The sequence below is a fragment of the Zonotrichia leucophrys genome, chromosome 1A (genome assembly GCF_028769735.1).
Source record: "Zonotrichia leucophrys gambelii isolate GWCS_2022_RI chromosome 1A, RI_Zleu_2.0, whole genome shotgun sequence".
NCBI lineage: Eukaryota > Metazoa > Chordata > Aves > Passeriformes > Passerellidae > Zonotrichia > Zonotrichia leucophrys.
Genome location: NC_088170.1, coordinates 32,263,639 through 32,280,046, shown reverse-complemented (window position 1 = coordinate 32,280,046; position 16,408 = coordinate 32,263,639).

Below are 16,408 nucleotides of genomic sequence, written 5' to 3'. Positions count from 1 at the left end.
GCTATAAGTGCTCCAGAGCAGACCTGCCCTCTCCAAAAGAAGTCTTCAAGGGTATTTCTGTTATTCTAATTCACTGAAAATGAGCTTCTTAAAATCTCTGGACTCTCTGACAGATGAAATGGGATTCATTGGAAGACACTCTGTTCTTCCATAGTTCTTTCAAATGACTTATTGCCAGTAGAATATAGGCACTCTCAAAGCAAGAACAAAGTAAAACTACCAGCTGTCAGCTAGCAGGAATAACTGAGAAAAGGAATGAAAAGCTGAGTGTGTACTTGATAATTAATCTGTAAGGTGCTGCAGTCTCCACTTAGCTTTTATAGTGTCTAGAGAAAAAGAGATGTAATCCACCATCATGTATATTCCTCTGTTTTCCTAACAAGAGGTTGCTAGGCCTCACCTTTTCAAACATTTGTGCACATATTTAATCTTCTGACTTTACAAATGGTGAAATTAGGCATTTAGGTCAATCTCTGCAAGAAAAAGATGTGGGCTTTTTTGGTTTTTTTTTTTTTTTTTTTTTTTTCACATCAGCCAAAGTAAACTGCAGGAGGAATCAGGGAAGATTTCCAAACCATTGTGTTTAGACTTGCTTGAAGGGGTTCCTGAAGTGCGTCTTCCTCAGATTTCTCTGTTGCTCCTGAGTATCAGGATTGTGATGGATACACATGATTCTATTTGAGTTAACTGAAGTGCTTTCTAGTGAATTCTTCTTTTCCAGTAACTAAATATTCAAGAGAAAAAAGAAGTTCTCACTTGTGAGAAAAACACAGAAAACCCACTCATTTTGGAGCAAAAAGGAATAATCTGCTTTGATTAAAAAACCAAAGCATTCTATTGCTCAGATATTAATTTTCTACAGATATAGCTCCTGCTTAGGGAGGCTCTGCAGTACACCTTTCCCTTTCAACCTTTGTTATTGCTATGTTCATTTAATTTAACAACAAGGAACTGAAACATTACAATGTGGAGTGAGGAAAGACAGTCTTTTAATACCATTTGGTTGTTTGCCAGACATTTTGCAAGCGTTCCTGTTAGGACATATTACGTGAGCATATATACTACATTATATATATACAGCACATTTATATTCTTACAACATGTTTAAACTTCTCAGTTATAAATGTCTAGATTCTCCTGGGAAAGCAAACCTGCACAACCTGCCCCTGTCCTTCTGCCTTGGCAAGGTTAATGTAGCTTTTGTCATGTAGGGGGATCTTGAAGACAAGGTCAGCGCTGCACAGCAGCTTGCAAATGGGTGTGTTCCAAGGGCAGGGGGAGAAAATCAGAGAGGAAAGCTGAATGGCTTATGTGTGATGAAAAGATAGAAAAGTGGTAGTTAGAGATCAAAGTGTGTTGATTCAGTTGTATAATTTGGCCTCAATATCAAACACAGGTTACAGTTCACCAGGGGAAATTTTTCTGTTTGCCTGTTCTCCTCCCAAAAAAAAAAAAAGAAGAGGGAAGAGGAATGGAAAAAGGAAGCAATTCTCAACTCTAACCAATTGTTTTAATTGTAGCAGAGCTCAAGTTGGGAGTATTTGGAGCATTGCTGAGTGACATATTCCCTGCCTGTTTGTTTTGCTTTAGTTTTTTTTGTAAGGGGATTTGTTTGGTTTTGGTTTAGTTTTGGTTTAGTTTTTGGTCTTGTTTTGGTTTGGGTTTTCCGTTAGTTTTTTTTTTCTCTTCCTTTTGAAAAGGTTGTAGTAAACTCTATTAAATATGAATGTTTATCACATAACAAATTTTGCATTTTTTTCATCAAACATGAGACAAGTTCTTCAAGATGCTTTTCTTGGTAAGAAATGAAAAGAGTGCCGATGGGAATGCTTATATGATCCTTTATGTTTTCGTGCTTGAAGTGCGTGAACAGTGAAATCGCAGCTGAGAAATGCTGCAATATTCCAGTAGGAATGCACTTTATTTCTTCTTCCTCAACAAGATCCTACATGCTCCTATTACTACAGAACAGAGACTTCCTTCTCATGTCTTTGCCCAAGACATTAAAAAAAGACTAAAACAAAGGCAAGCGAAAAACTTCCCACATTAGGTTCAAGACAAAAGGAAATAAGTTGTCTATAGGGAGACTGGTGCATACACTCTTAAAATTCTGTTCCTACTGAAGTCTCTCTGAACTTTTTGGTGCTATAAAAGCATGGCCACATTTTCTTCACTGACAAGGGAAACTTGGCCTTCTATGTCTTTGGAAAGTCACTTTTAGTCTTTGCTTTATCTCATCAAGGGCCTTCTAGAGCAGCTGTGTGCTGCAATATTATGGAACATTTTCCTGTGCTGTGGACCCATGTGGCCTGATGAGGTTTTGTACTGTAGTACTTTCAGCAGCTGCAAATGCTAAGGAACATTGCCCCGGGAGAGAGAGGAGGTGTGCTGCAGGCATTGACCCTGCATGGACTGTTCACAGCAAGCACAGGGAGCAGGGAACTCAGCAGTGCTCTTCTCATGAGCAGAGCTCTTCCTTTGCCAAGACATTTCCTGCTCTCTTGCAGTGCCACCACATTGCAGACTCACCCTATGCCATTGTTCAAACAACATGCCTGAGCAACAGATAATTTTGTTCATTGGCCCAAATCTGAAAAGCTAGAGGGGAGGTGAGAAGTGAATTCAGTAGAAGGGATTTTAAATTTTAAGCTAAATTCAAAACACAGAGTTAAATTTGTGGGATCTTCAACATCTTTTCCTTGTCAGCTGGATTGTTTTAAAGCATAAAAATGTTATTTTTAAAGAAAGAGTAAAAATTTCATTCAGGAAAATATTGAAATAAACACCTTGTCCAAACAAGCCTTTCAATTTTAAAAAGATCTTAATATTAATGTTGATGGTCACTATTTAAATGTTTTCCTGTTGATTTTTGATTTCTTCCCCCGTCAGATTGGTAAAATATGAATTTCCTTTCTTCTCTTAAATTGCCTGGAACTTGTGGGGTGAGAACCTTTTTAAAAAGTTCTGTTTCAAAAGATAGGCCAAATAATATATTTTTAAGCCTAATGATTTTATTTTCATCCTTCCTGAGTAAGCTGTAAAAATATCTGCTTTTTTTTTCCCAAAAATTCCTATTTTGTGAGAAGTATTCCAATCTCCTTTATCCAAAATACTATTGCTTTATCTAAAAATCCTGATTTAATTTCTGTGAATTTTTCTTCCTGCTCTAATGGAAAGCCCCTCAAGTATATTACCATAACTGCTACTGTTTGCTGTGTCAGTTCCACATGCTAATGTGATTTCCTGTAAGAGGAGATGAGTATGTTTGTTCTGCGGTAAAATCAGGGAAAAAAAGAAAGAGAAAAGCCTGACCAGTGCTTTAAAGAGAGTTATCTCAGTGGAAAATATCAAACTGGTTCTAAAGTATGAGTGTTAGATGTAAACTCTTGGTCTAGCACAGACTCCAGACTTTCTCTGAAGTCTTTTCTGGCCAGTGAGGGATGTTGTTTCTGCCACCTGTTTGGAGACAATTGTGCAACTGGGACCGTGGAATGACGTCCAGTTGCCTTTTTTAGAATATGAATAGGACTTTTGAAATTGGCTGTGCTGAGCAGTTTGGGGCTGAATCACTCTGTAGACTTGCCAGAGAAAGTGTTTAGCTGATGGACATGAGCCAAGCCCACTGAATCTCACAGCAAGGCTGTTTTTGGCCTTGGTAGGCTGGGGCTTAAGCTCTGTATGAATGGCAGTTTCTTTTCTGGAATTATCAAAAAAACCTTGTGATTTTTAGTTTCTGACTTCATTTTGCCAAAGTGTTTCACCTACGTTTTTTTCAGTTTGAGCCACCACTGCCTGGTTCTGCTCTTCCCTGCTCTGAAAGGGGTGTTAGGTCTGATGGTAACGTGGACGCTTCATCCTCAAAATGTCAGGGGTAAGGAGCAGTCTCAGAGCTCAGCTGGCTGAACTGCTCAGTACCCCCTGTCCACTTTTACTCACTTTTCATTTCTGAGTGTGTGCTATTTTGAAGTGCCTCAAATACTCTCAGACTCCAAGCTATTTTGGACGTGAGCATGTCATTTCCCTTCCTTCTGCTGCAATCACAATTGGATCCTGCAGGCACTTCCCATAACAGGCCTCAGTTATCAATGGCAGGAGTTTCAGCGTATTTCCCTTTGCTAAGACTTCTGTTGCCAGATGGGAGTTGTTACTTGTTTATGTCAGGCTGTGAGTAATGCCCTTTTGCTAGCATTGTACACAATGTTTTTAGGTTTTTTGACATTTATCCCTCCTGTTGTTAGACAATGTTAGCTTTGCAAGTTGCAAAGAGCAATCTTTTCCCTTCAGGTGCCATTTTTTCTGCATTTTGCTCTTTTTTTTTTTTGAGATTCTTTTCCAATTTTAAAGGTAAAAAGAATAGACAAAAATAGAAAAATTAACAAGCTTAGAGGCCTTTCCCAGTCTGCTACTCACTGCTGTGAATAGATGTTAAACATAGATTTGTGTGCCCATTTCCAATCTTCTCAGATGCCATTTCTTTTGAGTCTCCTTTAGATCTGTTACAGCAGTGTTACTGCTTTCATTATATTTTCCTTGGTTTTATGGGATGAAACCTAAATGGTACCAGCCCCAGCATTTCTGTTAAATGGTAGTATGAGCCCTTTCTCTGCAGAGCTCACTCCATCATAATTCATATAATAAGACCTTATCTTATGGGCCACTGAGCATGCCCTGCAAGAAGAACACTTAAACCATGCTTATTTTGAATATTGGCTTTCAGTATTTGGTCCATCACTCTGAAGTCATGACCTGATAATGAAAACTCTCCATGATAACTTTAGCATCTCTTTCATTCTTTTTCATTTCCCACATAGAATAATTTTTAATCCTTTAATTTTATTACTTCCTAACTTTTTTCTGTGTTTTTATTCCAACAAAGTTGGCTTTAGCATGGCTGCATAGACTGTAAGTCACTATACATTGCTGCAATGGTGTAAGAACTGTGGAGACATATTCAGAGCCAAATTATTGTACTTGTGCTACATTTCTACATAGCAGATGGACAGTCCATGCCTACCAGACTATTTCCTTGAGTTGCTTCTTTTACATAGATACATGAAAATCTGCTCCAATAGCCCACTGTGAAGAAATGTCCCAATTTCACATGGTCCCTATGGATCAATCTCCCTGTAGATGTGCTAAGAAGATGGGTGATTTTGATCTTCCACACTGACCAACTCAAAGCTGTCTATTTTGTAAATTGATGGTCCTGTTCACCTTTTCCACCAGAACTACATGCCCTGTTGCATTGAATTAGAACCTCCCTGGAATGCTCTTTCTTGCTTCTGCTATTTTTCACAAATCTCTTTAAAATAACCCTTAACCCTGAATATGTAGGTAGCATCTGCACTGTGCATTCTATAATGACAGCTATTTTAGATGAAACTTGTCAGAACTTCTGATCCCATTCTAATTTTATGGTTGTTCTTTTGTCTTTAGCCACTTTGAAGTTTCCTCCCACTTAGGACTGTGGAAGGGTTTGTGAAGAAAAGAAAGAAATTCAAAGAAACAGATGACTGTTGTTAAGACTGTGCCTTCTCTCTAGAACAAATTCAGCCATAGAGAAAAAGAAAGGAAAAATATGCCCCCAGGCATGCTTTCCCTTATGCATATACTCATGTCCCATGAAAATATTTATCTGTAAATTAGCAGCTTGGTTTAGTGTTGTCTCTCAAGGTTATCTGGTTGCAGGGTATAGCATGCACTTCATAATAAGTGAAAAACAAGTTTAATCACTGGAATTCTGTTATTTTCCGCTGCAATAAGATGCAAGATCAAGGTAACAAATTTTATTTCCAGCTGGAGCTGCAGGGTAACAGGCTGCTGCTGGTTTTCCCTGTCAACAACAGCAAAGGACACATTTTGTGTCAAAGTAATTGCACTAGCAGGTGCCGTTGAGCAACTGTGTTTTTGTTGCGACACTATTGTGGCTCATTGCTTACCACAAATGTTTATGTATAAAAAAATTCAGTTCTGCTTTTAAATTCCTATTCAACTGACAAGGAAGAATAGGGTAGATGATGGTGAAGCAATAGCTACAGTTTAAAAGGGAGCAAGGCTCCTTCCCATTTCTGGTGGGTGAATACCACTGTTCCATCACAAGTCCTTCTGCAGGTGTTTATCACAGCAACCGTAAACTGGCATTTGGTGCTGGCAGCATGAAGGGCTGTGAGGACCAGAAGGGATTGTTGCAATGGGATACATGCTGGAATGTTTGGAGAATAATGTAATGTCATGCACCATACTGTCCTGGCTGAGGCCACCAAGCCCAGTGGACTCTCTTTGCCTTCCTCGTGTGCTGCACCACAGGGCTTGGCAGCTCCTGCTGCAGGAAGAGCAGCTGGGGAGAGGTGCAGCGAAGGGAGGGCTGGCAGCACAGCACCTGGGAGCCCATAGCATTTAGGGTGCACAGAAACACTGATAAGCTTGGTTTAGGTTCCTCCTACTCTTGTGAATCCATGTAAATTTACTTGCTGAAACCATCACCTGCTTGCGCCAGGCCCAAGACAATGTTTAATTTGAGCTTTTCAAGGCTGTGGACAGCTGCAGAGGGGGGCACTCAAAGAAATGCATTGATGCCTCAGGCTTCAGCTATTATATTTTTCAGATTCTGTACTGCTTTGGTGTGTGTAATTCTGAGTTTCATATTAGGGGATAGTAATCTCTCTTCACAGAGTAGGTAGAGAAAACAATTCCTTCTCTAGCTGAGGACCAAGGACAAATGATCCAAATTTCAGGGCCAAGAGCATAAACAACGGTGGACTGAAGAGAGAAAATCCAGAAGGATGGGACAATTGGACAATTAACTGCAATATGCAAATGGACCAGAACTTATAAAAGTTTGAGACCCCATGACCACTCATCCCTTTTGTGAACATATTGCCTTCATCTTGGGTGTAGCCCTGGCTGGGCTCTTGTGCTGCCCAAGGTGTATCCATTGAGGTATTCTAATAAATACCTACTTTATTCTTTAGCTCCATCTAGTCTCTGTTCTAGGTCAGCATTCACAAGGCATCAACATGAGCTGAAATACCCCATGTCTGAGCTGAAAACCTTGTGTGACATGCCCTGAGGGTGTGTTAACATGTTGCAAGTATGTACACTGATGTAATAGGACAGATATAAGATCTCCTAAAGATGGATTCACCAAATTTGAATTTAACAATCTAAAAATGGTACCATTGGCTTTAGCACTGTCCTTAGTGTCCCCATACAACCAATACCCACCTCATACTGTTTAACCTAGATGTCTATATCAAAATTATTGCGTAACTCTTTTTGGAAGCCAAACATTTACGCTTGCATCCTGCCAAATTCATGCAGTATAAACACATCAGCTCCTCACAACACACTGAGTGCTGTCTGGGAGCAGAGCACAAAAGCAACTGTGTTGTGCTTTTTTTGTCCACAACTTACCTCTCTCCAGCCCTTCTTCTATCACAGGGCTGTGAAGCATGTCCAAATCCTTGGCTGTCCCATTCCCAGCCCCTTTGTTTTCATGCTAGTAAGAATGAAAAATGCAGTCATGGTATGGGATGATGCTTTCATTTTGGGCAATATTTGTAATTTGTTTTTCCGAGAAAACATCCCTGCACTTTTGCTAACAACTCTTTAAATGCCTGGCTGTGGAGGAGTTCCCTTGTTTTTGTCTGCTTGGCACCTTTGCTGCCCTTAGAGCACTCTAGTTTGTTGTGATTGCCATTTCTTTGTACTCTTCACAGCACAGTGTTTTACAGTGTTTTACATTTAATAGTTTTCTTACACAATGTCCATGATACAGGTTATCAACAGTGTTTGTATTTTCATTTCTTTTTCTTCCTTTTCCCCCTCCCTTTAACAGCTAAATGAAACTGCCAAAGCTGTCACGTGTTTCAACCGAATAGCCACAATTCTGTGGCGCTGTGCAATACTTTCCCTTTCCTCTCTCCCCACCTTAGATGTCACATTTCCTTACACTGACATGTGGTTGGAGTGTGGTTGGAATGTGGTTGGAGGCTCCTGGCATAGATTGACATTGGTCCACTGAAGGGAAGCAGCTGGGAACCACTTTCCACCAGGACAAAGCTGCTGTATCCAGCTGACACCAAAGGCATTACCTATCTGCTCATGCCAGTTTCTTTCTGACAGAAGACATGGCTGACCAGCAAACCTTGGTGCTTTTGAAAGGGATTTCCTCTTTTGGGCTCTCTGAATGATTTTGAGGCAACATCAGGCTAAGAAGACCTCTGCCATCTGACATAATTTTACTTTGTCATTTTTGGGGCACTTGATTGATCTTAAGATATTAATTTTTGTATGTAATAAGGCTAAAATGTAGAAAACATGGTACTGATTCTTTTTCTAGTTCTTATGACTGCTCTTGCTTTCAGTTCTGTAGAGGAAATCTAATGCTTCAGACTGGGCTATTCTATTGAACTTCTAAAAATTGCCTTCTCCCACTGTCAACAAGTATGAGCTTGAGACCTGCCCTTGGGTACATTCTCAGGGATGCAAATTTGCCCTGGGCACAGCAGTGAGGAAATCTCAGCTTGCAGTGTGTGCATCTCCCCCCATCAAACTGAAAGCCAGGCCAGTTCACTAGACATTAAAAAATCTAGATTTTCTCAAATCTTGCAAGACATTTGGATAAAACTGGAGACATGGAGTGACTAATAAAACTGGATGAGAAGAAAGTGTATAAATTTTATCATCTTACAGCAAATTTCATTCAAAGGATCTGAGGGATTATGTGAATGTAAAGCTTAAGCTTAAACTTGTGTATTGAGATACTATGAAATTAAAATAAAACCAAACAAACACACACAAAAAAAGTGGGATTGTACACTTGGGGTGGATTAAGCTGCTTCAGTCCCTTATGGCATTTCATACCAAGAGGGTTTGTTCTCTGTGGCAGTGGGGCAGCAGCTGCCATCTCACTGCAGAACATAACAGATGGTGAAGAAGAAAACTCTGCTCTGCTTTTGGTGAGTTTCTGGGCTTTCTTCTTTTAGCTACTTTCATGGCACGGGAGATAAAACAGCCCAATGAAAGGGCAGCATCTCTATCTACTATTTTGTTAAGCAAAATACCCACAAGACTGTAACTCATCTATTTTGTTGAAAACGCAGGTGAAGGACAAGAGGTGATTTATTTTGGTGGAGTCAAAGGGGAACTGTAACTTCCTGCAGCAGTAAACCACCATCTACAGAAAGAAGGTTGCAGGGCAACATCTGAGCTGGAGCTGGGACTATGGATGCTCAGAAGCAGCAGGAGGCTGAGGAGGGAGGGAGCAAGGCTGATCTAAGATTTCCCTGTTCTCATTCCTTTCCCCTTTAATTCCTTCTCTCTGTGACCAGTAATTTTCTCCTCTTTTGGATTGGTGTAATACCCACACTGCCATGCAGGTATCTTTCTGAATTAATTATTTTAGCTCAGTTTTAAAGATGGAACTGAATTAATCCACGGTCCATGATTTCAGATCACTTGGGAAAAAACAAAAGAGGGATCTCCAGTGTGTGTGGCTTGGCTGTGCTGCCCCCGGGGCATGCCCTGTGTGCTGTGAGTGTCCCCATCTGCGGGGCTGTGCAGCGTGGCTGGGAGTGGCAGCTGTGCTCTGCCTCTCCCTGCATGGACGCTCTGCCTCTCCCTGGCGACAGCTGGGCTTGCTGAGTGAGGGGCTGCTCTTTGCTCTCAAATCTCACAAGGCAGGTGCTGCTGGTGGAAGGGAAAAGAAGGGGAGGAGGGATGCTTTGCTGAAAAGAAGATAACTAATGTTTAGCTACACAAAATCATCCGCCTCACACCTTCATGTAAGAAGCCCACAGTTTTCCTGAAAAGGCTGGTGCTGAGAAGGGGAGAGGCTGCTCAAAGCCTGTTTTTCTTTTTGGCTGCAGGATGAACATTCACCATTCCCGCTTGGAAGTACTCCTTACCTGACCCTGAGGAGAAACATTTATTTTTCTTTGCCCTGGACCAGCACATGTAGCAGTTTCTTTTGCAGCCCCTTCCAAAGTTTCCTTGGCTGAAGCAAGACTTGACCCTTACTCAGGAGTGGGTCAGCACTTTTCAGACCTGTTCTTTGACTCAAAGACTTTTTCCTATCAGAAGATATTTTCTGGCCAACATTTCTTCTTGCAGACTGGAACATAATACATGGATAGCTCCCACATTTTGCTTGTGTCTCCCCACATCCATAAGATTTTTAAAAATCAACTTCCAGTCAGGAACTATTGAGATACTTAATGTTTAAACAGCTATTTTTCTAACAGTGCCCTTCCCACTGGTTTATTCCCACAAACTGTCTGCTTTCATTGTTGTGCAGGGTAGAAACATAAGCTGACAGTCAGCAGTCTGACATCCAGTAAAGCATCAACTGGAGCAGTAACAATCAGGTAACCTGGCATGATGCAATCCATAGAAATCACTCTCAGATGTCAGCTTGGGGCTGGGCAGAGAGGGGAATAGCATATGTATCTTCATGACATTTAAAATACACATGACATTTAAGATTTTAACTGTTTTCTTAAACTGATCTGATATTATGTTTTCTAAATTTTAGATTCAGGACAAAGACACCCCTGAGATCAGGAGAGACAAGCTTCCCATCATAGTCTAGGAGGGGTGCATATTTCAGGGTTTTTTATTGGCACAGTCTGCTGAGCCCTCCTTCCTCCCCTCCTGCCAAGTATGCAGCTACAGACAGCCATGCTAGGTCTGTGCTCATGAGCAGTGAGGATGTGTTAGAAGGAATGCTGTGAGGATCTGAAGGTCTGTGCTGCTCTGGAAATTAAAAGTTGATGGGCTACGACTGTACCTGGATTATGGTTCTTCCTGAAAACCGAGAAGCGGAAACCAATGAACACAGATGCTAATTTCCTGGGGAAGAGGGAAGAGCTTTACATTTCCATACATGTAGATGTGGGGGAAAAAAGCTCATTTGAAGCATGTGAATATCCAGCAGTGTCTTTTCCCCCTTCACTCATGCAAGTTCTCCTGCTAGCACTGGGGCAACTCTTTGTTCCAGGTTCAGAGTGGAAGAAAGTGCACACAGTGTTTGTTGTTTCAGGCTATTCGTGCTCAGAGCTGCTCCCAGCAGAATCGATGGGATTGATGTTGTTATGAAAGCAGCAGTGAGGCTGGCTGCTTCTCATCAGGTGATGATACAGAAATCAGGAAGAAGTCACATTTTCTCTTCTTACACAAGAGAGAATGGCAATTACATTGTGTTCTTTGCCTTTCTGTTAGCACAGCTTTTCTTTGACTCTTCAACTTTACTCAGCTCTTTGACAGCTAGTTAATTTTCAATAAATAAAACATGATTTTTATCTCGATCAAGTCAACTTTCTGTACTGAATGCTGGGCTTAAAATGCTACAGGTCTCTGCATGAATCACAAGGAGACAAAAGACAGCTCAGATTTCATGGCTGTTTACAGTAGGGCTAATATCAAATCCTTTATCCAGCAAAACATGTTAGCTCAAAACTCAGAGGACTAGAAAAAATTACTTTGCTTGATTAGCTTTAAGCTGACATGTCTGAAAACATCAAACAAGAATCAGTCTGCTTTGGAAATTTGTTTCCAGTTATAGAATATGACCTTCTGGATTCCCATCAGCATCACATCCTAACTTAAAAAGAGCTGCACTTTCCTCTCACCACAAAGGTGCCCCCACAGACGCTCTGGTTGGAGAAAACCATGGGAGACCCCTGCTGAAATCCTCCATCCATGTTGAGAGGTATGGGGAATCAGAATGATTGCATGAAGATGTAGAGCAGAATTCCTGTGAGGAGTGGGTGAGGGAGCTGGGGGTGTTTATCCTGGGGAAGGGAGGAATCAGGAGGGACCTTATCATTCTCTACAATTACCTGAAAGGAGGTTGTAGCCAGGTGGATGTCAGTTTCTTCTTGCAGGGGACAAGCAACAGAGCAAGAGGAAATGGGCTCAAATTGCACCAGAGGAGGTTTGGATAGGAGATTAGGAAAAACCTCTTCACCAAAAGGGCTGTCAAGCACTGGAACAGGCTCCCAGGGGAGTGATTGAGTCACCATCCCTGGAGGTACTTAGACTATGTGGTAGATGTGGTGCTTAGGGCATGGTTTATTGGTGTACTTGGCAGTGTGAGTTTAACAGTTGTCCTTGGTAGTTTTAAGATCTTTTTCAACATAAGAAATTCTATTATTTTCTGATTTTATAATTCTGTCTCCTTGTCACCCTCACATCCAACCCTTTCAGAAGCAGACTCACCCAACAGAGAGACTTGTACAACTTTTTACTTGAGGTGAAGGATATTTCTTCAGCAGGCATTATCTTGGTAATGGAATTGTCTGCATTGCTCCCAAATATGGGACTTTTCAAGTGGGTTTTCAGGATATTCTAGCAGAGTTTATCTTCACACAGCACAAGCCAAAGCCTGTACAATTTACACAGTAGACAGGTAATGAGTGGCCTTATCTAGGCCACAAGAAGGGGCAAAGCACAGACCTGCTGGCCCAGACAGACTTGTAAATCAAACTGGGAGACTCCATCTCCCCATGTTTTGTTTCTTTTTCTCACTGCTGTCTTGGTGTGAAAAGAATGACACAGTCCTCTAGCATGAGAGCTGGCAAGAGTTCTCTGCCAGATGTAGAGCATTGAGTGAGGAAACAACAAAGGTCCAAGGTCCCAGTACAGAAGAGGGAAAAAGATTTCCCTGCAAGATTTCATTTATATATCCTGGGCTTGTTCAGGGTCTCAGCAGGGAAGGTAACAGGCAAGCTGTTACGTGACAAGGAGGTAGGAAAGGAAATAACAAACCTAAAATGATTAGGTGTTTCTTTTTGTGGCTATGAAACAGAAATGTGCTGATTTAAAGTGGGTAATCTCCTCTCCACCCTGAATAGCACTTTCAAACAGGTGACTTTAGCTCGTACATGTTTTAGTAGACTGAAGTCATATAAAGAGGCAAGGACCAAGAATATTGCAGCAGTTTACATACTGTAGAACAAGCATCCAGTGTTTTGGGTTTTGGTATTTTTTTGAGTTTTTTCAGTAAGTATTCTGTGTGTTTATTTTTCATTCCCTTTAGCAAAAGTATCAATGAACAGAATTTTTAGAGCCAGGCATGAATACACTTCTCTCAGACCCTTACATGTGATATACTGGTATTTACCCAGTCAGAATAACCAGGTCAATTGTTTTTGGCACAAATCCATAAGCATCAGTTCCTCTGTCTGGCAAACGCTGTTTTTGTAGCAATCATTGGGACTGCTGTCTAGTCCACTTCCAAAACATCCTGATAGAAAACAAGGAACAGATTTAGCAAAACAGTCAAGTCCACCTAGAGCAAAAGCAGCCCTCTGAGGCAGGTGATGATACACGTATGAAGTAGTCCAGGGAACTGCTAAAAATATCTGCAAAACAAATATATAATTCCAGTTTACAATAGGTACAATTTTCTCCAAGGCCAGAGTTTAAAAGAGGGACCTATTTTACATTGAAAGCAATCTTCAGCACATAAGGAAATTTCATCCTATGACCTGCTTTGGTTTTGTCCTTATCATTTAAAATTATCTGCCAGACTTAGCTATAACATCCAATATTTGGATGGAATATCTTTGGAAATAGTTACATGGTATATAACTTATTTATATATTGTGTGGAGTGACAGCTCATGAGTAACAAGAAGTGCAATGCCTAATGCAATCAATTCTCAACAAATCAATAAGTTTAATTTTCTAATCTATAATGTTTATACAAATAGACATAAAAACATAAGACTAAGTGTTCACCAACGTAGAAGGATATCTGCTCTAAATTTTAGTCTTGAAAAGTGAACAGATCTTTTTTATAGTAATGTGCTGTGCTTCAGACAACCAAGAATATGCTATAAAATCAAGTTTTCTAAGACACTTTGTAAACTTCTTTCCTGAAAATTGTTGCCAGGTTTTAGTCTGTAAAAGTTGTCAATGAATTAAATAAATCCATATTCCAAGGACCAGAAAAAGGGCTGGTTTGCATTTTAATTTTAGGCAAGTTACCAAAATATGCTTGAGTTCTGTATTTGCACTAGCAATTTAATAATCTAAATCATGCTTACATGATGCTAACCTAGAAAATCTTCATTACAACTAAGGAAAAAGATCTTGGAGTTGCTGCTACCAAAATAAACTCGGTGTGCATCATGGACAAATAAGCCCAAAACATCTTGGGCATCATCAAGCAGGATGTTGAGAACAGGAGATAGTTATTTTCTGCTATTTGAAATCCAATGTCTTCATCTTGAGTGTTGTCTGAAATCCTGCTCTCACATCTCAAGAAGGATTTACTGAAGGTGAAAAAGGGCCTTTACAACGTTCAAGAGGTTAGAGCAGCTGCCTTTAGAGAAGAGATTAAATATCTGGGATTGCTTAAACAAAACAGAAAGGTTTTGTGATAAAATGAAGATACATTGAGTGAAGAAGTGTAGGCTGATGCTACTTGATCAAATTAGTAGATCAACTTAAAGTTAGTAAAAGGAAAGATTTCTTTTTCCATTGGGCATCAAACTTCTGGAACTTGCTGCAGATGTTGCCAGCAGATCAGGAAGGGGTAAGACACATCTGTGAATACTAGAGGTAATAGGCAAGGAGATGCCCTCTAGCACCCCAGCAAGGGCAAAGGAGTGAAGAATGTGTCCTCGCTCACATGCACTTCCCAAATTGCATCTGTTTTCCCACTGTTGAAAAAGAACCATGCAGCATGGGCCAGTGGTCTGACTCAGTAGGCACTGGTTGCAGTTTTATGTTGTACAGCTGCTCCCTGTGCTGGAGAGGATTTTAGTGCTTGTTGTACAATGCTTTTCTAAAAACGAGAGCAAACAAGCTGACAGTGTGACAGGATGGGTTACTGAAATAGGAGCTGGAACTTTTCCCTCCAGGAAAGGCGAGCATTCCTGGAAACGCTTAGAAATTTTTACTAACAACATATTTTTCCCCATTTTCTCACCATTGTTTTGAAACAATAAGGAGTGACACACAGACTGTGCAAATGTAAGGAAAGAAGTGTCGCAATACCGTACATGTCCATAAAATGCAGATACATGTGTAACCTGTATGAGTAGACAAGTCCTTGTGGGGTATTTTCCTTCCTGTTCTCTTCTAACATTTCATGTCTCTGTCCCAGTTTCAGTAGGTTAACAGTAATCTCTAAGTCCTTAGTTTTTCATTTGCCATCTTTTTTAAAAGCCATCCAGTCTCATCTCCCTGAGTCTCAAAGCAGCCTGCTGGAAGGTTGTTGCCTACCCTTGATATGAAATGAAGAGTGGAGCTTGAAGAGTGAAGAAGCCCAGCACACAAGCACCTGTTAAAATCCTCATTGCTCAAATATGTCTCCTGATAGCATTTCCAGACCTTTATCCTTGAATTTAATATTGAAAATATGAAAAGACAATAACTCTTTGTTTATGAGCAAAGAAATTCACACTATCCTGTTTTGTGAGTCCTGTAGGCAGCACGAGAGCTTCTAGAGTGTGAATTGTTTGCTCACAGGCTCTTTTTCGTGCAGGAGGTGCCCACAGTAATTTCCATTTTTTCCTCTCATGCATACTGCGCCACTTATTAAATGGAGGATGATCATTGTAGAATTTTCTCTGTGCTGCCCCATAAATAATAAATAATAAACAAAGATGTGTGAAGCTAGGCATGAAGGATATTGGTGGTTTGCCATTTATCTTTCAAGCAGCAGCCAGATATCTCCTGCCAGTTGCTGTGCATTTTGCCAGGTGAATTTTATGGTTGTCTTGTTGGCTACACCGTATGTTTGTTCACATATATGTGGGGAACACCAGGCTCAGTTCAGGTGGGATGCATGTGGGTTTGCAGACTGAAAACAGCTGAAGGCAGGACAGTGCAGATGACCTGGATTCTTAACATTTGCTATGTTGTTTCAGACTTTTGCCAAGGGCTCTAGATTTTGCAAATTTGTATTTCCAGCCTGATGACAACTACTATTCAACCTTTTCTCTTGCAGCAGAAACTCAGAGGTATGAATCTGCATGCTCTTTCTCCCAGTTGCAAATATCTTTACACAGTTTATGGTTCACTGATGCAGAAGTTGTAGTTTGTGGTCTATGACTATGTGATAAAGAAATATTTGAGAAATAAAGTTCGAAATAAACATTTCACACTTCTGACCCAAAACTGTCACAAAAAATGAAAGTCATATTCATTAAGGCTGGACTTTCATATATGAAATTTCTCAAAGTATTCACTCCTCTAAGGGAAGACAGCAGGTGACATACAAATGAAAATAAGGTGGTCTACAACCCACCAGAGAGTTCTTTGTTTGGCTGGCTTTTTTGTTTGGTTTGGTGTTGTTCATTGTTTTCATTGTCCATTAAATTGTTTGGGTTTTTTGTAATATATTAAATGTTGACAGATTAATAGACACAGTTGCTCTGTCTTCTGGAGGCTCTTAG